Source organism: Lemur catta, chromosome 1 (assembly GCF_020740605.2).
Source record: "Lemur catta isolate mLemCat1 chromosome 1, mLemCat1.pri, whole genome shotgun sequence".
In the NCBI taxonomy this organism is placed as follows: Eukaryota; Metazoa; Chordata; class Mammalia; order Primates; family Lemuridae; genus Lemur; species Lemur catta.
The window spans coordinates 270,548,168-270,570,946 of NC_059128.1; the positions used below are offsets into that span (position 1 = coordinate 270,548,168).

Here is a 22,779-nt window from a genome sequence, read left to right on the forward strand (position 1 = left end):
GTAATAGAATAATAATAGAGAAAACCAATGAAATAAAACATGCATAATTCTTGAAAAAGGTCAATAAAAGTGACAAAATTTTACCTAGATGGAGCAGAGAAAAAAATGTGAAGACTCAAATTACTAAAGTCAGGAATGAAGAGGGAGAACATCACTACTGAATTTACAGGCACCAAGAAAGAACAAAAGTTCACAAGGGGATACCGTCAACACGTATGTGTCAACCAATTATATAGCCTAGATGAAAATGACTCCTGGAAAAACACAATCTAATTAAAATCACTTAAGAAGAAGTAGAAAATCTAAATAAACCATTAACAACTAAAGAAATTGAATTTGTAATCAAATCATTTCCACAAAACTAGTCCAAACCCAAATGATTTCATTGGTGAGTTCTACCAAATGTTTATGAAACAGTGACATCAATCCTTCACAAATGATTCAAAAATAAAATTAAATTAAAAAGTAGAGCAAGCACTTCCCAACTTATGTTATGAGGCCAGTATTACCTTAATACCAAAAACCAGAGAAAGACATAATAAGAAAATAAACTGTACTCCAAAATAGCTTATGAATACAGATGAAAAACTTATCAACAAAGTGTTAGCAAATCAAATCCAGCAATATATAAAAAAGGACCATTATTTACCAAGAAAGATTTATCTCAGGAATACAATCTTGATTTACCATTCAACAATAACTCAGTGTAGTATATAATGTTAATAGAATAAAAGATAAAAAAATATATACGAGCATCTCAATAGAAACAGAAAAAGCCAATACTCTTTAATGATACAAACACTCAACAAACTAGGAACAGAAGGAAACTAGCTCAACCTGATAAAGGACATTTACAAAAGCCAGCTTTATACTTAATAGTGAAAGACTGAATGCTTTATCCCTACATTCAGGAAAAAAAACACAGATGGATGTTCTCACAACTTCTATTCAACATTGTACTAAAGGTTCTAGCCAGGACAATTTGGCAAGAAAAATAAATAAAAGTCATCCAAATTGGAAAAGAAAAAAGTACAGCTATCTCTATGAGCAGATGACATGATCTTGGACATAGAAAATTCCAATGAATCTGCATAAAAACCTCTTATAACTAAAAATGAATTTAGTAATATTGTAGGATAAAAGATGAATATACCAAAATCAATTGTATTTTTATACACTTTCAATGAGTGATTCAAAAACTAAGAAAATTCCAGATATAATAACATCTAAAAGAAAAAAGTTCTTAGGAATAAATATATCAAAAGAATAAAAAACTTGCACACTGAAAAGTAAAAAGTGTTGTTGAAAGAAACTAGGTAAAAGGCAAGTCATCTTATGTTCATGCATAAGATTATCATTAAAATGGTAAAAATTCCAAAATAATCATAGATTCAATGCACTCCCTACCAAAATCCAAGTTTTGTTTTTTTCAAAATTGACAAGGTGATACTAAAATTCATAAGGAATGTAAGGGACTCAGAAGAGCCAAACTAATCTTGAAAAAGAATGAAGTTGGAGATCCCTCAATTTCTGATTCAGAATTTACTACAAAGCTACATTAAAAAAGACATTGTAGAATTATCATAAAGATAAATATGTAGATAAGTGAAATGTATTTGAAAATCCAGAAATAAACTTATATACTTGTCTTTAATTGGTTTTGGTGTGGTTGCCCAGACAATTCACCTGAGAAAGAAATCTTTTCAACAGAAGACTCTCTTAGAGTTTGGGGATGAGGTGGTCCTTCTCTGAGAGACACTGAATGTCTCAAATACATCCAGATGGTGGTAGACAAGGTTTTCCTGGGCTTGTGAAGGCTGAGCAGAAACCAATCAGGAAGCAGGCCTTGAAAGGCACCAAAGAATCTTTCCATGTAAGAAGTCTTCCCTTCTTCCTGGCTTATAACCATGTTAGAAATATTTCTCTTGAGTTTCTGTAAATGATCAGAGCCTTTATCACACTATCTAAATTCTTACCCATATACTCTCTTTATATAGATGTATTTCTGAATTTACCACCCACCTATGGGAATGTAATCTCTTGGAGGCAGGAATCAAGGGCATCTTGTTCACCATTTTATCCCATGCATGTAATGTAATGCTTAGTATGTCACAGCTGTTGGAAACCTATTTGCTTATTGACTAATCAATGGATTTAGAAAATCCATAACTCAACTCTGTTCCTCTAGAAAAACACAAACTATTTGATTGGTCATCAAAAAAAACAAAAAGAATAGCCACACAAAGAAATGTGGGTCAGTTTTGTAAATATCCATAATCTATATTCTAACTATAATTTAAGCAATCACTTTAATGAAGGTGTGATATTTTGCAAATATATTTATCTCCCAACAAATTCCTTGGTATGTTTTGATCAGAGAGCTCTTCTAATTCATTAGAGGGCTTAATTTATAGAAATTATTATGTTTTTATGATTTTTATTTTATAAAAATATTAGCATAATATAGTTTGCTATAATTAGAATACAGAAGCTAAGTTTTTGAAAATTTACCTACAATGCTGATAGCAAAATAAATACAAGTGTGTTATAATAGTAGTGAGATTTTAAATATTTAATCTATTGTACAAAATGGTAGGCCAAGCATGGTAGCTCACGCCTGTAATCCTAGCACTTTGGGAGGCTTAGGCAGGAGGATTGCTTGAGGTTAGGAGTTCAAGACCAGCCTGAGCAAGAGTGAGACCCTGTCTCTACAAAAAATGCAAAAATTAGCTGGGTGTGGTGGTGCACTCCTGTAGTCCCAGTGCCTCCAGAGGCTGGGGCATGAGGATCAGATTGATTGCTTGAGCCCAGGAGTTGAGGTTGCAGTAATCTATAATGATGCCATTGCACTCTTGCCCCACCCCTCCAAAAAAGGTAATACTTGCACTGAGAAGAAAATTAAAAGACCATAAGAGGTAACAAAGTAAAAATCAAAAATCTTTTACATTTCTCCTCCAGCCAACCCAAGAGTCAACTACTATAATGAGCTGTGTGTGTGTAGATTTGCATATGTGCTTATATGCATTTATAAATTCTTCCAGAGAAATTCTGTACATATAAGACAAGCTTTTTACACAAATGGTTGCACTTAGCACACATTGCTCTGAAATTTGCTTCCTACCCCCATCTCCTCCCCAATGAATTGAATACAATATATTAGCAAAGCTTACATATTTATATAACATTATAATATTATTTCATTATTTTGAATTATATATAAATTATAATTTTCACTGAATGGGTATGATAGAATTAATTTAGCAATTTATGTTTCCAAACAAGGTAATAATACTTTCAATTTTTTCATAATGTGTTATCACTAATAGTAATAGGAAAAGTATGGTAATAATATCTTAATATCTACTTCCCATATAGGTATTATGACAACATCCTGTTACTGATTACATTGAAAATGCCACTTAAATAACATGAAATTCAGTATATTGTGGTTTCCATATTCTGAAATTTTAAAAAATAATCTGATTTTTATTTTTTGCATAGATTTTTCCAAATACTGTTTTTCTATTTTACCTATTTTCACTGAAATATTTAAACACTCTCAAGTGTCTGAAAATTTTTGTTTGCTAAATTATTTATTCTTTTCATGTAATCCTGTTTTCCTCCTGATTTTGAAATCTCTGAACTTTCTTAATTATTTTATTTCCTACAATTATATGTTTCTTTCTCATTAAAACTCATTCCTTAATTTTGATTTAAAAAGTTATATGTAAAATGAACTTCATTGAAAATCAAAAGCCTCAAACAGTAAAACAAATATAAATAAGCATACTGTTAGCCATTTATAGTGCTGATGGAAGGGAAAAGGTCAGAGGAAATGGAAAACATGAAACTAGCACACTTCCAGGCTGAAATTTGTGTGATTGTGTCAGGTCTCTTGTTCCATTTATAAGTGGAAAGTATGTTTTAGTTCCACACAATACTGAGTAGAAGATGCAAACAAAACACAGATGTGCCCAGGAACAAATGTGTGCTTGTTACTTTTAACTTACTTGTCTATACTCTCTAGTGTTCTTTGTCCTTTAAGTCTCAAATTCAGGTTAATGTTTTACAATAGCAGTTACTATTATAAAATGGACTAGCTGACTTAGTCCAAATTGTTAACAGTGATTTAAATAAAATGTCTTTGAATAACCTATATTTACAGTGCGTAAAAGACTAGTTAGCTAGGCTAACTTTGCTTTATAAAAATTAAGGCATTCAAATCAATATAAAAAATGAATTACACTTGTTGAATGTCTTTATACATATTGGCTGATTTGTTGGAAAGCAATCTGAACATTTATTAAGCTTTCACTATCTGCTTAAAAAATTATACACTCTTTGGCCACGGTGCATCCTTTTTCCTGTTATTCAAGAAGAAAGCTCTGTTTAACTTAAAATAGACATTTACTTTTTAAATGATTACTTTTAAGAATAACTGACTTGTTTTTAGACTCAAATGCTAATTTTAAGATATTCCTTAAATTAAAAAGAAGAAAAATGTGCAAAATCGTAAAATTTTTGATAAATATTTTCACATCTTTGTTTATTTCACTTACCATAATGTCTTTCGGGTTCATCCATGTTGTCACGTATGGTGGGATTTCCTTCTCTTTTAAGGCCAAATAATATTTGTGTGTGTGTGTGTGTGTGTGTGTGTGTGTGTGTAACATTTTCTTTATCCATTCATCTATCAATGGACATTTAGGTTGTTTCTATATCTTGGCTATTGTGAAAAATGCTCCAGCGAACACGGGAGAGCAAATATTTCTTCAAGATCCTGATTTCAATTCTTTTGAATATATACCCAGAAGTGAGATTGCTGAACCATATGGTAGTTCTATTTTTAATTTTTTTTAGGAAACTTCACACTATTTTCCATAGTGGCTGCACCATTTTACATTTATTTCTACCAACAATGCACAAGAGTTCCAATTTAGCTGCATCCTCATCAATGATTTTTTTTTATTAATAGCCATCTTAACAGGTATGACATGATATCTCATTGTGGTTTTGATTTGTGTTGCTCTGATGGTTAGTGAGGATGAACATCTTTTCATATATCTATTGGTTATTTGTAAGTTTTCTCTGGAGCAATGTCTATTCACATCTTTTTTTTTAATTTTTAATTTCCGAATACATGGAAACAACCCATGTGCCCATCAATACATGAGTGGATTAATAAAATGTGGTATATGTATACCATGGAATACTACTCAACTACAAAAAAGAATGATGATCTAGCACCTCTTGTATTATCCTGGATAGAGCTGGAACCCATTCTACTAAGTGAGGTATCATAGGAATGGAAAACAAGCACCACATGTACTCACCATCAAATTGGTATTAGCTGATCAACACTTAAGTGCACATAGAATAATAACATTCACTGGGTGTCAGACAGATGGGAAGCGGGGTGGGAGGATGGGTATATTCACACCTAATGGGTGCAGTGCACACCGTCTTGGGGATGGACACACTTGAAGCTCTGACTCAGGGGAGACAAAGGCAATATATGTAACCTAGACATTTGTACTCCCTATAATATGCTGAAACAAAAAAAATTTAAAAAGTCAAGGTTACAGAAATTACACATTAAAAAGAAAATAGTATCAAAGAGGAAAGTTTGTTTTTACATATAATGCTCATAGATTTCTAAATTATTATTAATGTTGTGTTGCAAATTTCACTCTGAGTTTCTGTTAACCAATGAAAAAATGGAAAAATGATTCTCTTTAGGAGGTACATTGCCCATGAAGGCCCATCCAGAACTCGCAATGTGATTTGCAGGGCCCGGGGCAAAATAAAAAATGCAAGTCCGTTTGCTAAAAAATTATTTAGAATTTCAAGACAGCAACGGCAAAATATCAATTCAAGAGCAGAGGCCTTCTATAATAAGTGTGGGGACCTGTGCCACTTCACAGGTCACATGCCCATGAAGCCATCATTTCCTCCAAGGAAACAAAACTCTTCCTAGTACTTATTGCTGAAAAAGAAGCTCTCACAGCAGTTTCCATATAGGGACATTAACTAATATGTAACTAAAAATAATAATAATAGTTAATCTTTCTGAAGGAGTTGCCATATGCCAGAAGCACACAGTTCTAGAGGGCATTCCGCATTTCCCCAGTGGAGATAAAGGTGAGCCAAGGCCAGCAGATTAAAGCAGAAGAAATTGAAGATACCAATTTGAGAACAAAACATGGTAAATGTAGTTCTCTGATTCTTTTGCTTAAAAGGCAGGGATCAAACCCCAACTAGAGGAATGGAAATATTACCTGATATCAGATGAACATCATACACACCATTTCCTATCCATGAGCCCAAATATGACTCTGTGCCCACTTCTGTATATTCAGAAAACTAACAATAGTTTCTATATTTTTAAGTGACCACATTTTAGTGGTATTATAAATACTTACATGATATCTTCAATTTTGCCTCTTGGCCCACAAAGAGTAAAATATTTACTGTCTGGCTCTTTAATAGCTGCTAACCACATGATTTATTCCACCAAACATGTTTTCCGGTTTTCACTCTGTGAGCATGCTGCCATTTTCACACTTGTTAATTTTATGATAATTAATATTTAATACTTTCCACAAGTCCAATTCACTCAAATTATTATTATAACTACTACTACTATTATTATTTGTACTGTCAAAATATGGTGTGTTTCTGGATACCTGACAGACATTATCTTATTAGATTTTAAGTCCCAGAGGACGTGGCTATGTATTAAACATCTTTATAGTTTTTCAGCACCTAAGACGGTGTCTTTCAAGTGTAAGCAAATCCCGAGAATTTAAATGAGATATTGATTCATGTAGGGACTCCAATCTTAACAAGTTTTTATATTTGGGTAAATTATTTAAAACCACTTGTTTTTCCATGTTTTCATCTGTAAATTAGGAATTGTTTTACTAAAATTGAAACACCTGAGCTTTGACTTATGGTCAGTGTGTCTTGCTGGCCAGTTCATCTCTGTAAGTCTGATAATATCTTTGTGATGGATTACCATGAGGGTTATAATCTCTCAAAACAAGTAAAACAGATATCGTTTAATAGGCTTCAAACTGCTGCTGTAATGAATCAAAATAATAATACATGTGAAGAGCTTTTTAACTATAGAGACCACGCATCTACTTAATATTAATTAATGCTTTAAAGACATTTAAATAATGGTCAAGTTTATGATAGATGACACCTCTCAGAAAGCACAAGGTACAGTAAAAATAAGGTATAAAGGATAAAAATGACACCCTTATCTATAATAAGGATTTGATCAATTCAAGAGCTATTTAGAAGCCAGATAAGGATGAGAACCCCCGTCTGCCTGATTCATAGTGTGTGCTGATCTAGGAAGCCAAGTACATACAAATTTGAGCACATTGTTTTATTTGTTTTGATTAAGATTGTGTATGTTTGCACAGCTGTTTGAAAATTTAGCAAATACTTTGGGGCCTATTAGCCAGTTTATTACTGTAGGGAAGGCAAAAATGGCTTTCCTCCCCTTCTACGTTCTTTTCCTAGGCTACTAATTGAATCAACACAAGACATCTTCCCAGGAGAAAAAGCATTTTAATTATCACACATACACACCCCTTTATATTATAGATTTAGATGTCTTCTGCAAAAGGACAGCTTTTCAGAGCTACTCCTGTGTCTGCAGTTTCTCAGAATAACCAGTTGAAAATATGCCAAAGATGTTATATTTTGGGGTGGCATATTCTGGTCTCCTCCAGTCATTTTTTGGGGTGGTGTCTCCTGAGCCAGCAATACCTTGCAATGATTTAGTGAATGGAGATCCTTTCAAATTGTAAGTTGGGTCACACCACTCTATTGAAAACCCTGCACTGGCTCACTATTTCTCTCAGGGCAAATGCTAAAGTTCTTCAAATGCCTCATAGGGTATTATATAATCTGCCCTCTGGCGTCCCTTTACTGCTCTAAGTTCTTCTCATACTACTCTTTCCTCTCTTACTCTACTCCGGCCATGCTATGCTCCATGCCTTCCTCAAACACATCAGTCTCACTTTGACCTCATGCCCTCGACATTGACTTTCCCCACGTGGACAGATCTGCTCCCAGACATCTGCAGCACTTGCTCCCACACAGCTTTCAAGAATCTTCCCACAGGCCACCTCGGCGAGGGCAATTCTGAGGACTTATTTAAAACCGATCCCATCTTCTCCTCTTACAACCCTTTACCCTGTCTCTACCTCACGCCTTCTTTGTCCACACCACCTGTAACCATCAAAGCCATTAGATAATTTCCTTGTTGATTATTTTATTATTTATATTGTCTAGTGTCTTTCTTCCCCAGCTGGAATATAAGCTCCCCAAGGATGATGAGTTTTGTCTGTTCTGTGCAGTGATATATCCCAAGTACGTAAAAATAATAAAACGGGTGCAGTAGACACTCAGTTAATATATGTTGCATAAATGAGCATTGGTGTTATGCTTATTATATCATGCAGATTACGTGTTGGTAGAAAAGAGATCTAAGAGATATTGAATTCTACTTTATACTCACCTAACTCCCACCTAGAAGACTGTCTGATAAAACCTGTCACATAACCCACCTGCACATGTGTGCTGATTAATGGATACATTAATAGCTTGTAGGGTCTTACAGAAATATGGGAGAGAAGATTACTTTATACAACACACCAAAGCACTTCTCATAATCTTCTTAAACGTTGTTGTCCTTCCCAAGTATTAATTTCTTTCTTTCTTTTATTAATGTGTCAGTTATTTGAATACGTTCATGATAAGAAATTTAGAACACCGATTTGTGAGGATAAACTCCATTTTTCAGTGCAAGTACAGATTACAGGTAGCCCCGGAGCTGCGGAATAGCTTTGATTTTTGGTAAAATTTGTGAGTCTGCAGTTTTGTGATCAAACTTGCTCTGCTTTGTAATCCCAAATTTCTTTTTTTGTATCAAAGATCTCACCTTCTTGGTGTCTGGGCTTCCTCATTTGCTTCTTGAAGTAAACATCAGTGACATGTCTTGAGATTTTCACATTGCTGATATCAATGTGGCAATGACAAATTTCTGGTACGTTCTATGCAGAGGATCCAGAGGTCCGGCCCAAGGCAGCCAGACACTGCTCAGCTGCCTCAGGAAAAGCACTCTCTATGGCACCAGTGAGAATAATTAGAATGGTCCCAGAAGCGATGATAGCTGGAAGTTTTCTCACATGCCGACGGAAGGGTTTTTTTGTTTGTTTTTTTGTTTGTTTGTTTGTTTTGCCAGGGCTCAACACCTTTTGAGAAACATCTTCAGTAGGGTAATATTTAGGCATTTCGTGCAGTTTAACTACCCGGTACCACCATTCTTGTCACTTTTAACTGGATTTGTGACAGTAGTAAGAAACTTTCCTTCTTACTCTTCTCAATTTTGGATTAAGTGGCTGAGTACTTCCTTTTGTGCATAGCCTTTCTGGAATACGTAGCAGATTGGGAATATCTGCCAACTCCTCTGACAAGAACAGGATTTTGGCTGCAGTGGGGTTTCCCCTTCTTGGGCTTTTTAGCCCGGAGGTTACCCTTTTAACCTTGCTACTGGCATCAGCCTTCCAGGGTTCAGGTTTCTCATTAGTATCCGGCTTCTCGGCTTTTCCACTGGCCACCTTGCAGGATGGGAAATAGCCCAAGTATTTATTTCTCATGGCAGCTGCCACATCTATGCTTTCTCCCAGAGCTTTGTGATCATCTTCTCATTCCTCTCCCTCACCCTGATTTTTTGGAGTCAGTTGACCTCTTTTCAACAGGCTATGATTAACCTTCTCCCAATTGTGTATCTACCTTACGTGAAATTTAGAAAAACAGAAAGTCTGGCTAAGGAATCCTCTCTCTCTAAGTGTGACCTTCGGGGTGTGCAGTGTAAAGAGAGATATCATCTCATTGTTTTATGTGAACTCAACTTTTTCTCTACAAAGTGTTCAGTAATGAAAGGGTATTATTTAGTCTTCTGGGAAGCAAGGAGAGAATAAATTATTTTATGAGATAAGAAGTTTTATGTCTATATTTAGGGAACCCAACCAAGATTTTTGTCCTTCTCCAAGAGACAAGAGAGTTAAATTAGGGTGATACAAGAGAAGCAAGTCAAATTGAACCTAACAGAATGATAGAAATGGATCGTATCCAGAGTCCTAAGAAAAAAAGCAATAAAGGGAGATTTAAACCAAAAACAAAATAAGTAGAAGAGACCAAGAAATACAAATCCAGAGAGATTCAGAGGAAATGAATCAGAAGTAAAAGTCACAGAGATGATAACAGTCAATAGTGAGAGAAAATAGTTAGGTGAATGTAAAAATAACTATTCATTAAGTAGTAATCCATAAAACTGAATTCAAAGAGACAAATGTATTAATAACTGTCTCTCTGCCTATTGTGGGAAAAATGCAAAATGTTGCAGTTTTATCCTAACAGTGTTTGGTTGTTACTTTTGGCAGACTTTGAAACCTGCATATTCTCTATCATGTTCTTTCAGTGTGAGTTGAGGTGTGCAGGTCATCAGAAGGGTACCTCATACCCACAGTTAGTCTTGTTGATTTCCTGTATTCCCGGGGACCTGTTGCAGAACTACATGGAGCGAAGAGAGAATAACTGTGAGATTACTTTGGAAGAATTATCAGTGTACAAGGAGATCATCTGCATTGATCTCAAAATTTAATGCATCAAAATGTGATGTGTATACTTGACTGTTGAAAGGATTTGCACTAAATAAATATATGTATTAGTGCAGTCTGCACTTGTTAACAGCAACTTTATATCATATTTCTCCTCATGTATATAAAGTAGGTTTCATGTTATCCAGAACAATGAAATTAAAACTGTGAATGACCAAGAAAAGTGAGAAGGTTTCCCAGCTGTCACTCCCATTTCATCTTCTTTGATCTCTTTTATAAAGAGGTTCAGGATGAGATTTTATTAAGAAAAAAAATGTTTCCACCATTTCAAAACACTGCCTAGCAGCTATAAAGGAATAATTAAAATATAACACTGGAAAGTCATGGATATTTGTGATAAATTCTTTGTGATCATTTCATTGCTTTCAGTTAGTGAAGTGGCATTCTTTTTTTCCTTAGGAGCTGTCAATATTGGGCCATATGCTATTTTTTTCCTTTACTCTCTTTCCTTCTTCCTCTTCTCATCAAAAGTCTACAAATAATTATAAACAAATATTAACAAGAAATATTAAGCTAAAAGACATGCCATTTTTTTTCCATGGAGCTTTTGTTCCAATAGAGATGATAGGGCTTATCCGATTAATTGCATGAAATCACGCCTAACTATAAACTGAAATGAGATCTCTGAAGGAAAGTAACAATGTCCCAAGAAAGCAAATAACTAAGAAAGAGAAGAGAGACACTGATTTTAGGGAAGATGATTGATATGGGAACTGTGGGATACTTGGAAATTATTAAGGCAAAAAACTGGGTTTTGCCAAAGAAGAAAGATGCAGTGACACTGCTAGGGTTGAATGTTCCTGTCAATAGTGTAATGTCACTGTGCCCTCTCTACCTGCCTACTACTCATGGCAACAGAATGTGCAAACATTTCTGGGGTTTTTTTTCTTTTTTTTTGTACCTTTGTAATTTGTTTTCTAGGAACGTGGAAATCCCATGAATCTAGAATGCAGTGGGTTTTGAGAATTAAAAAGAGAGAGATGGACTTGGTGATATGGGACTGAATAAGAAGGAAGGTAAGACAATGCAGAAACTTGCTTAACATGTTAAGAACTCTGGTTTTCTTTCTAATAATATTCAACAACAGTTCATTCTACAAAAATGTATTGCCAACATACTATAGGCATTTGTGGGTATATATATACTAGCAAAGACAATGAATAAGAAAATGATGCTGCGTGTTAGAAGGTGCTAACAGATGAAGATAAAGAGAATCAGGAGTGAGGGTAGCAGTGATATAATATATTAGTGCAATAACACTATCAGCTTTCTCTTTGAAAGACTGAGAACCAGCTGGATGGGAGAGTTTTGCAATAGTCTAGGGTAGAGGTAATGGATTGCCCTGAGTTCAAGGGAGAGGAGATAATGAGACATAAATGGATTTGAGAGACATGGAGCAGGTAAAATTGGCAGGATTCCATGATGCATTTGGTATGAAGGATGAAATAAAAGAGGAGTATCAAGGGTGGATCTCTGGTGCAAAATTGATCAATGGTAGTTCCATTTTTGAGACAAAGAAGACTGGATAAGGCTAAATTGGTCACTTTTTCCAGCTCGTAGTAATCAGGAACTTTAAATGAATTCCTTAGTAATCCACCAAAAACTTGTGACATGGCATGAGCTGTACACATACTCTTTTTTATTTCATCATTCTTTAAATGCATTGACTGTTTGCAGGTAAATTTGTATTTTAACAGTGGTTGTGACTCAGCTAGAGTTAGTAATAATTTAATGTGACAGAAATCTGTTCACTTAGATCTCTTTGGGTAGCATAAATCAGTTTGTTTATATGATAGAGGTTTGCAGCTAAAGTTGGCATTTTGCTTTCTCTCTAGCGTGAATTGCTATCTCTTCAATAAACTTTATTGGGCATCTGCATATGTATTTCACTGTACCATCTCTTGTTGGGTTATGGAATGAAACATTAGACTTGTTTAAGGGCCTCAGTATTTACACATCTTTAATTCCTCTGAGAATTGACAAAATGACTAGAAAGTTTATCACACATGTACCTTTGGATGCTGTTCGCCATATTGGCATTTTGGTCCTAGCTGTTGCTCTGACAGACCTCTCAGTGATTGTGCACTGTCATTAGATGTTGTCAAGATCTCAATTACAGCCCATTTCACATGTAAAAGAAAAGTTTTGCACTAGACACTTGTTACAAAGAGTAAGATATATATTTTTCAGACTACTGCAGTATGGGAGAAACTTTAGTGTGAACTAGGCTCAACTCTACTAAAATAAAAGACAGGAGGCTTTTTAAATGCAAGGTTGTGCTAAAAGAAGAGGATTCAAGGATATAGGCAGCAGGATGGGGAGGACAGAGGATTTGTCATGTGATGGATTTGTCATGTGATTAAGTCATCTGTGTTTGCTAATTGGCACATATCCATAGGAGAGAAATACATTTCTCATATCTTTATGTAGGATGTAGTTTTGCAAATTGGAGCAAAGTGCCCCCCAAAGTTGTTTTCTTACCTTTCCACAAAAACTGGGAGAGAGAGGAGGAGATATCTCTTTAGATATTTGTATTTCAGAGAAACAGCTCCCAGATCCTTGAGGAAACATTTCTTTGTTGTAGGAAGGTGACACTTCAAAGGAGCAGAGAAAGGACTGACAATTGCAAGTGTTCAAATACAAATGCTCTAAAAAAGGGAGGTCAGTGGCCTATAATCAGATGTTGACTGGAACAAAAGTAAATTCCTTTGGCAGTATTGAGCTTTCTCAGGTAGGCATTTTAAGGGGGTTAGGGTCCTACTAGGGACATTGATCTCGGGCTGAATAAACCAGGCTAGAGTGTCATTAAGTCTCAGTGTGGAGGGCTGAACAGAGTCATTTGTGCTAAGACTTTTTCAGTTGTCACTCAATTCCCATCACTCTAAAATTGACTGTACTCATCCACCAAGTTTTTGATTCTCTTTTCCAACTTAACACTTGGAGCTGCTAAGACATCTTGCACCTGAAATATTTTGAGGGAAATCTTCTATCTACTGATACAGTCTGTAATGCCCAGTGTACCCACCTACTATAGGTTGTATTTCTCAGGGATCATATGGGTTTCTAGAGGCATTTATTAAAGAGTTAAATGTGGACTCAAATACAAACGTTCACTATTTATAACCTCAATTCACCATTTCTTTCTTACATGTAACACTTTTCTCTTTTCTCTATGAAATATTCCATATTTATTCCTCATTTTTTTCCTTAGGGAATTTCCTGGTCCTTTTACTCTCATGTTGTCTTCTGTTAGACGACTCATTCCCTTATTCTTATTAGACAGATCAGTGCATGTCAGAAAGAATCTTAATTTTATATAAGAATTTTATCTCTCATGGATTAAATGGTTGCATTTTTAAAATTGGTTGATGAAACTAATGATACCTTAGATGTTATCTGATTATATTTTTCACATATTAGTTCATCTGAAACTTAGTTTGAACTCAATCAGCATCTTAGCAGTATTTAGTCCTACCCTTGTAAAATGCACATATCAGTTGCAAAAAGGATAATTTTTTAAAATTATGATTTTTGTGAGTGAATCATCTTGATGGCCATATGACATTGTAAAATTTTCAGGTAGAAGTAATAGTGTGATCCACTCCTGAAAGAAATCTGTTTAGCCCTCTACTCTCCCTTAGATCTCTATGCTGAATTCTCTCATATATAAAATGGGGATTCTCTGTTAACTATTTTGGTTTATCAAGTGATATTTAATGCCAGGAATGAGACCAATTAAAATTTACATATTTATACATTTGAATCTTGACAATAGTTCTTGTTTAAGTGAACTTAAACAAGTTCAAATAGTTCATATTTAACATTTTTTTATTCAGGACTTTCTATTATTAGTAATGAAAATGTTGAGGATGACTGGGCCCATATTTTTGAATAAGAAATATACCCTTTCATTGAATATTTAACCTAAGTGTAAGTGCACGTAAACAAAGTACAGATACCACAGTGTGTTTTTAGTGTTAAATTCCAAACTTTCCTCATATGTAGAATGGTAATTCCTGTAGTCCAGTGCTGAAAATAAAAAGGTCTTATACTAGTCTCACTGCATCAAAATGCCTTATTGTGTATTGTTTAAAAGAATAAACTGCTCAATTTAGCTTTCTTATCCCTATGACTTATTTATGCATCTGATGCTTTTCAGAGTACCCCTACAATAAAGTCCTTAAGTGATGTCATTTGCTTATAAATCCAACATGAGAAACCTAAAAGTTGACTCTCAGCATTTTCTTTGCCTTCTTCATTTTGTGGTTGGTTATGACCTACATAATTTCCCTGAAATGAGTCAGGTTCCTTCCAAATAGTTTAGCATTCCAAGCACTCCATATAGGCTGCTGCTGCACAATACTTGCTCTTTGCTCATTTCTACTGCCAACGTATTTTGTTATAAAAATGAACCACATTTTTTTTGCCAATAATAATATATTTGCTGTAAATGTTATATTGCGAATTTCACCAGTTTCCATAAAAAACCTTATCATCGCTATTGCTTTTCTCTAAAGAAATAGATGTACAAAAATTGTCTGGAGAGGAAAGATTTTAAATATTAATTGCATATGTAGATGGTTCCAAGTGATATCCAGCAAAAGCTTGGAGTAATTTTTCAGTTCCATTCACCTACTTAGCGTGTATACCAGGGTCAATCATAATGGAAAAAAAATCCCCCAAACACACAACTACAGCTTCATTTTTCTTATCCTGTCTGTAATGGAGGCTCCAAGTTGACACAGATGGTAATAATAAGGAGGCAAGTTCTGAAAGCTGCCAACTGCGTCATCCTGACCTCTTTCAACACACCTCATCTGAAACGATAACTGTAATTCCTGTCCTACATTATACTGTGCCGTAGTGCCACACATCTTTTAAAAGTATTAAGGAAACCATTCAGAGAGCATTATTGGAAAATAAGAGAGGGCAAACTATTCTGGTCAACCAAATAATGAGTTTTAATACTTCCCAGCAGTTACCTAAAATCCCAGCTGAATTCCAAGACTTTAAGAGGTAAAGAGGAAAAAGGTCTTGCTAGAAGTGAGGGATAGCCTGGAGGAGAGTTTCTTTAGAGCTCACATGCTATCTAGCAGTGTTATCTTCTGCCACTTTTGTCTGCAATATTTCAAGGCATATAAATCCATTACAGCACTGACGAAAGTCCCCCATATCAGAGGTCTTCCTCTTTTAGAAGAAACATTCATGAAAAGCAATTACATTTTATATATGACTAGAATGACTAATTGGCCAAGAAAAATTCTATCCTACTTTATTTTACCTGTAACTGAAAAAAAGTGAGTAGCAATAACACTTTAAAATTAATTCAATCAAAAAAAAATTAATTCGATCAATAAATATTCCTTGTCCATTTTTACAATAAGATGATTAAATAAAAAATTTTGTCAAATACCATGATGTTTATCTGCGTGAAAAAATTTTACTATTTACTGTAAAAATGAACATTGCTGTTGCCCTAAAACTGAGCCATATTGACACAACTGCAATGTTAAAGTAAAAACCAATAGTCTGTCACAATGAATTTATGCAAGCCATTTACGTGATTCTTTTTAAATATTTAGAATATCTGAAAATAGAAAACAAAATGTCATTTATTATTGATTCTCTCAATCCTGCAGTAAGCAGAATTCAGCCTCAGATAGTTCAAGAAACTTTCCAGAGTCAGAACATGGCCAATGTATGCTGAGGCACCCAGAGATTAGCAGTAGTGGGCAGTCCTTACAGCCCTACAGCTGAAGAACAAAGGAAGGTAACAGCACCACTGAATTCTAGGTGTAGTAGAGCCTTAAAGTAGTGGTGTCCCTTATGGGAGCTGCAGTCATTGAAGGTATCAACTATGGACAGAAAATGCTGCCAAATATGATAGCCAGTGGGGAGCAAAAACCTCAACTTTCTTGCTTGCCCTGTGATTCCCGTTTCACTATTTCCCATTGGCAGAACCCAGCAACGTGAGCCCAGTAACACAGCCCAAGGGGTCGGCCTCCCACAGCAGAAAGAAGAGCGTGGAAAGACAGAGTAAATTGAGGTCAGAAGGCAAAATAAGGAACCCAAACATCCACATTCCCAGCACAAAGACGTGACCACAAAGAATTAACATCTGGTAATTTTGGCCTCCAGCTATTTTTTAGAAAATAAGTATCACTTCATTATTTCTGTCTGTCCCATGCATATTGATTTTTAAAAATTTCAAAAATGCATAAAATCACAAAAAGAAGAAAACCACAATCACTCCAAATCTTTCCACATAGAAGTAAACATCATTAGCCGTGAGTAAACCTCATTTCAGATATTTCTCTACTCATGCATACAGATATATGAAAAAGTGGAAAGAGAGAAATCTTTTGTTAATAAAATGTAGCCATAACATTTAATGCTATTATAGTAAAATTATTACACTTAATTTTACTTTGGCAAGGCGTGGTGGCTCACCTCTGTAATCCCAGCCCTTTGGAAGGCCAGGTTGGGAAGATAGCTTGAGGCCAGGAGTTAAAGACATTGCAACATAGTGAAACCCTATCTCTAGAAAAAATAAGAAAAACTAGCCAGTGATATGCACCTGTAGTTCCAGCTAGAGGCAAGATGATCACTTGAGCCTGGAAGTTTGAGGCTGCAGTGAGCTATGATTAGACCATTGCATTCCAGCCTGTGAAATAGACCAAGACCTTGTCTCAGAAAAAAAAATTAATATTACTTTAATTTATAAGAATAAAAAATCGAAATAAAACATTATAATATTGGAGTTCAGGTAAATGTTTCCTTGCCACAATGCTATTGTATACTTAAAAATACCTCCATGCTGTATTTATACTTGATAACTTAGCTGGCTATAAAATTATTGGGTCACACTCCTTTTCCTTTTAAACTATTAAACATTGCTCCACTGTCTTTAGGTACAACATATTGCTGCAGAGAATATATGAGACTTATTTGATTTTTCTTCCTTATTTGTATTTTCTTTCTCTACTCTAGATACATAATGGTTACCTTAAAATTTAATAGCTGGAAGAAGGTATGTCGTAATGTTAAGTATTCTGAATTAAAATTTCCTGGTATACCATATGCAAGTTAAGTTTTCTCTACATCTTTCTTTTTCATATAAAGTTAAGAAGTGTCCCAAAGAGATTATTCTGCCTACAGACATAGCCCTTACATTCCTCAAAAGTCAATTAAAATCTTTCAAAGAAGTGTATAAACCTATAAATATCAAGAAAGTTGAAACACTGAAACCAACAAAAGGCTTAAAAAAACAAACAGAAAAGAATTTTACAACCAAATGAATACATTTTTGAGTTATGTTCCAGGCCAAAAGGTGATGAATTACTACAGTGACTATAACCTGGCAACAGAACAAAAGGAGAAGTGGCTTAGTAAAAAGCAGATTCAGAATGAGTACTTTGAGTGTAAGTCATGTAAGATTAAACTGATTTTCTTTCTTACAGAGTCTTTAGGTTAGGAAAAAATGTGAAGGATGTCTTCTTGTTTTGGAAAGTTGGTAAATTACAATGTCTCATATCCAGTGTGGAGAGTTCAGATTGAATTGTACTGCAATTAGGTAAACGAGGATCCAGTTTAAATATCATATCCAAATATTAACTATGAATGATTTTTTGAATCTGGAAGAACATTTCTTGTAGGATATGGAAGCTAAGCTATAAAATTCCTGTTAAAGGACCACGTCCATCTTGTTCAGGCATCTCCTATGTGACTGGGACTGTGTTCAATTCAGAGTCATTTTATGAAAAGTATTAATATTTGTTCAATATGGGAGGGAGAGCACTCAAGGTTTTAGAAGGATCTTTCAAAAGATTCAGCCTTATACTGCTCAAAATTTCATTTCACTGACATAGCTGAAGACCAAGCGAATATGTTTATCAAGAGTATGGGTGACCCAAAGTCATAGGAAATATATATTAGATGACCAAATTGAGATGCAACAGTGTCTTGGCAGACTAGAAAGGTAGAATGAATCTGACAAGAAGAAATTGCATAGAGGCACCTGGATCTCCCAAACCGATTTTAAAGGTACAAGAGAGGAATTAAATCAATTAGTAGCAGAATAGATGAGAAAACTCAGTAGTTGACAGCAATTTTGATATAATATTAAAAATGTGGACTGACTTTTAGGAAAAAAAAACTAACAAAACATAATGGAAATTGATGATACACTCAACTGCCCACCTAGGATGTTAGAAATATTAGTTCTGGGTACAACATCTCAAAAGTGGTGTAGGCTGTCCCAGTCATGGTCAAAAGAGACCAGAGGGGATACAGGAAATTTGATGACAGGTGTAAAGCATAGTTCAAGGAACCTGGGATGTTACACTAGGTAAAACTGTTGGGTGGAGGCCAAATATCTCCAAATATATGAAGAGGTATCATGTAAAAAGACATTATATATGTTCCCTACAGCCTCGAAGGAGCCCGCTGATCTAAGTAAGACACATAGACTGAAGTTATTAACAGAAACTTAAACTTCACAGAAATCTGAAGATGAGAAACATGATGGAGACAGCTCTCATGTTAATAAATTCCTCATCATTGGAATAACCCCTTGAAGAGGCTTTTAGTAAAACTATTCAAAAATTGGATAGATAATGAAATCAATTGCTTTAAAGTCCTTTCTAAACTAAGATTATATGACTATATTAATACTTCATTTTTTTTCTATTTTTTTAAGAATGTAGAAAAATAATTTAACCCAAATGACCTAGTTTTTAACTATTTCCACCACTCACTAGCTGGGCAATATTGAGCAAATTATGTAAGTACTTGGTGCTTTAGTTTCTTCATCTGTTATGTAAGAATAAATGGTTTATTGAAAAAAAATCACATGAATTAATATGTGAAAAGTACCGTGAATGTCATAGAGTAAACATACATACTCCACAAATACAGTTATTAGTATTTTGTGCAAAACACTGAAAACTACAACTCTTTAGCATTGCTGTTCAAACTACATCTCCACAGGAATCTAGATTGCCAATGGAAGTGTCTCTGGAGAGACAAAATGAAAAAGGACAAAGATGAGCAAGCCAGATCACCTGACTATGACCACAGAACTTCCGTGTAAGCTACCTCTTTTATACAGTGTTCAACGGTCACTGGTTCATGGTATTAGGAAATACTTATGAGAGAATGAATATACGTATTAATTAATTAATATTGGGCTTATCTATAAGACAATTTTTAAGAAATTTATCTGGTGCTAAAGTAAAAAAAAAAAACTCAACTAATCTTAGCTCGATGATTTGTTCATCAGAAATACCATCAAGAGATCCATTGATAATTATTACTAGATGGGATATATTTGTTATTACATAAGTAAGATATGTGAACAATGTTTAGACATTTCCTTAGCAGTGTCAAATTTTCAAAACATACTGAAATAATGTATTTTATATTTAATATGAAGAGTTATAAATTAATTGGGATTACTATCTACCCATTATTTTCTCTAAAATTCTCAAATTCACAGCCCTGAAAAAGATGTTTTCTTCTTATTTTGTGGATGAGAAAATTGTGGCCCAACCACACTTTGAACATATAGTTTATCATTAATGACAATCGCAGCATTTTATTGAGGGCTGAAATAATGCTAGACACTCTTAGGAAGAGAGTTATGTGAATTTGCTTCATTGATCCTTACTACAAATCTGAGAGTTGAGCATTGGCTTGACTAAAGCAGTTATACCCAAAGATGAGGAAATTGAGGTGTAGTAACACAGTAAAATCGCCCAAGTTCACTCTTGAGTATAAACGTTCTTTAGGGAATCTCCTTGATGTATTCCATCTGCTTTTCTGGATGATTCAAAAGATGATGTCTGGTTTTCATCGTGTCATATTTTATCCATATCCTATCAACAAAATAGCCCATAAGAGAAGCATATTCTAAACTAGTTGTATATGATACTACTCTGTATAGCAATCCTCCTAAATGTTTTATTTAGACTTCCAGTGATAACTCTTATCTGATAATTGCTAAAATAATTTTGTTTTATGCAATTTCCTATCATTTGCATCAGTATTTATTTATTTTATATGAAAGACATCAGTGTAAGCAAAATAGTAAAGAGTAAAGTTTGATCTTATTTATTGTTAATATGCTGGAAGCAAATACATAGCCTGAGAACCTTTTACAGGAAATACAGGAAATACATAATCTTGAGATACATAAAAATTTAATTATTAATGTTGCCACATTGCAAAAGTACTTACTCCAGTTGTACTAATTATATGACTTCTGCTTTCATAATAATGTTACACTACAGAAATATTTTAGTTTGGAATCTCCACAGCAGGGAGAAAAAGAGAGAATTCCTAAAAAATGACAAATTCATATACAAAGCTACAAGTGTATAACTTTGAAAATGCATTTGAAGGACTTTTTTAAAAAAATGAAATATGTTTAGCCTCTTATTTTTAACCCATAAGCATTCACTTATTTGCTAATTAATAGGATAAGGAAGATGTCCAGCTGCTAGGTGTCAAAATGGTCAATTAGGAAAATGAGTCAAACTGACAGTAAAACTTAAGCCTTATTCACTTACTGGGAGAGTGTAGGAAAGAGGAAAAGAAAACAGGAAATGTTTGCTCCCTAATGTCCCATGTTTCCATGTTTCTCCATAGCAGGACACCGGGCAAGAGTCAGATTACACATAGCCCAGGGGTGAGGGGGAATCCTTTTTCTTCTGAGAAGCCCTGAATAAAAGTCTCTGCCATTTTTTAAACCGTAAGAAACCAGAGGTAGTGGGAGGTGAATGGCTAGGAGTGGAAAGATACCGAGTCAGAGTGGAGAAAAATGGCTTAATCAAGATCCCTAGATAAGGTCTCCAAAAGGAAGCACCCATGCTAGGATACATGCGTGCTCACGGGCATGGCTGGCCTGGGTTGGGGAGGCTGCGTCCCCAACGGCACCTCCCGCCAGAGACGACAACACTTTAGCTGTACACCAAGTCTGGTGTGGAAGGGCAGCTTTTACCCATGAAGGTTACTAGGCAAAGCCTTTGCTAATTACCTGTGGTTGGGCCTGAAAGATCACACATAAGATTTTGGCCTGGAGCTGAACTCCTTAGAAGACTTTGATGTCTTCATAAATGTAAATGATGGACTGATATACCCTATCTTTGGAACTGGAAAAAGCTATTTGTGCAGTGTGACTACACTTTGAATAAATTCTAGAAAATGTATCATGATGCCAATTTAGGGTATCATAGGTCTAAAATATAGCCTTTTGCCTTGAATAGAAAGCTAATAGGCTATAACACAAACTTCTTTTATTGGTGTGTTTTTCTAAATAATAATAATAATATTCAGATCAACTCAAATTTGTGAGAATTTTTAGCATTTTGTTTTGTCTACAAAATTTGCATTGCTATTTTGGATAAAAATTCATGATTTAACTGCAAAGGAGATGAATTTTAAAGGTCAAAATCTTGAACTTAACAGATAATAAAATCTGGTTGAAGATAATGTTTTATCTTCATCAAAGGAGATGGCTAGGCACCACTGTGCCCCTGTTGAGGTGCAGAACATGATACTCCAAAGTACACCACTTTGGCAGGCTCAGTATTTTGAACTAAAGGAGATTGGAAGGCCTCAGATGCAGAAACAAGGTCTCTGACAACTTCTCCTGCCTTCCTGTCTCTTGCACCTTTTCTTCTTGAAGTGGGTCATAGAAACCAGGATTTTTCTTCCCTAAGGCAGGTCATAGAAACTAGAACCCCTTTTTCCTAAAGCTAGCTATAAAATCTAGAAAGGTCACTCTATCCCTTCTCTTTTCTCCGTGGAAGAACCTGATTCCAGAGGGGTCCTGCCCCATACTTAGGAGGAAAGGAATGCTACAAAGAGAGGTCAGGAAGAATCTTAACAGGTCAAACCTTGCTGGGTTTCTCCTCCTTAGTCTATTACCATTAGATCATCCCCTTTTGTACAATCATATTTCTACATGGCTGCCTGTTCTCCATTGAAGCTAAGCATAAAACAGACAGTTTTCCATGGGTTTTTGGTCTTCTTTCTAAAGACTCCTATGTCATGTAAAACTTCCATTAAATATATTTAT

At 34.8% G+C, this 22,779-nt stretch overlaps 1 pseudogene; it reads right to left on the reverse strand.

The window, feature by feature from the left end:
- Positions 1–8,782: 8,782 nt before the first annotated feature.
- On the reverse strand, positions 8,783–9,677 carry LOC123650371 (annotated as a pseudogene).
- Between the last annotated feature and the right edge of the window lie 13,102 nt (positions 9,678–22,779).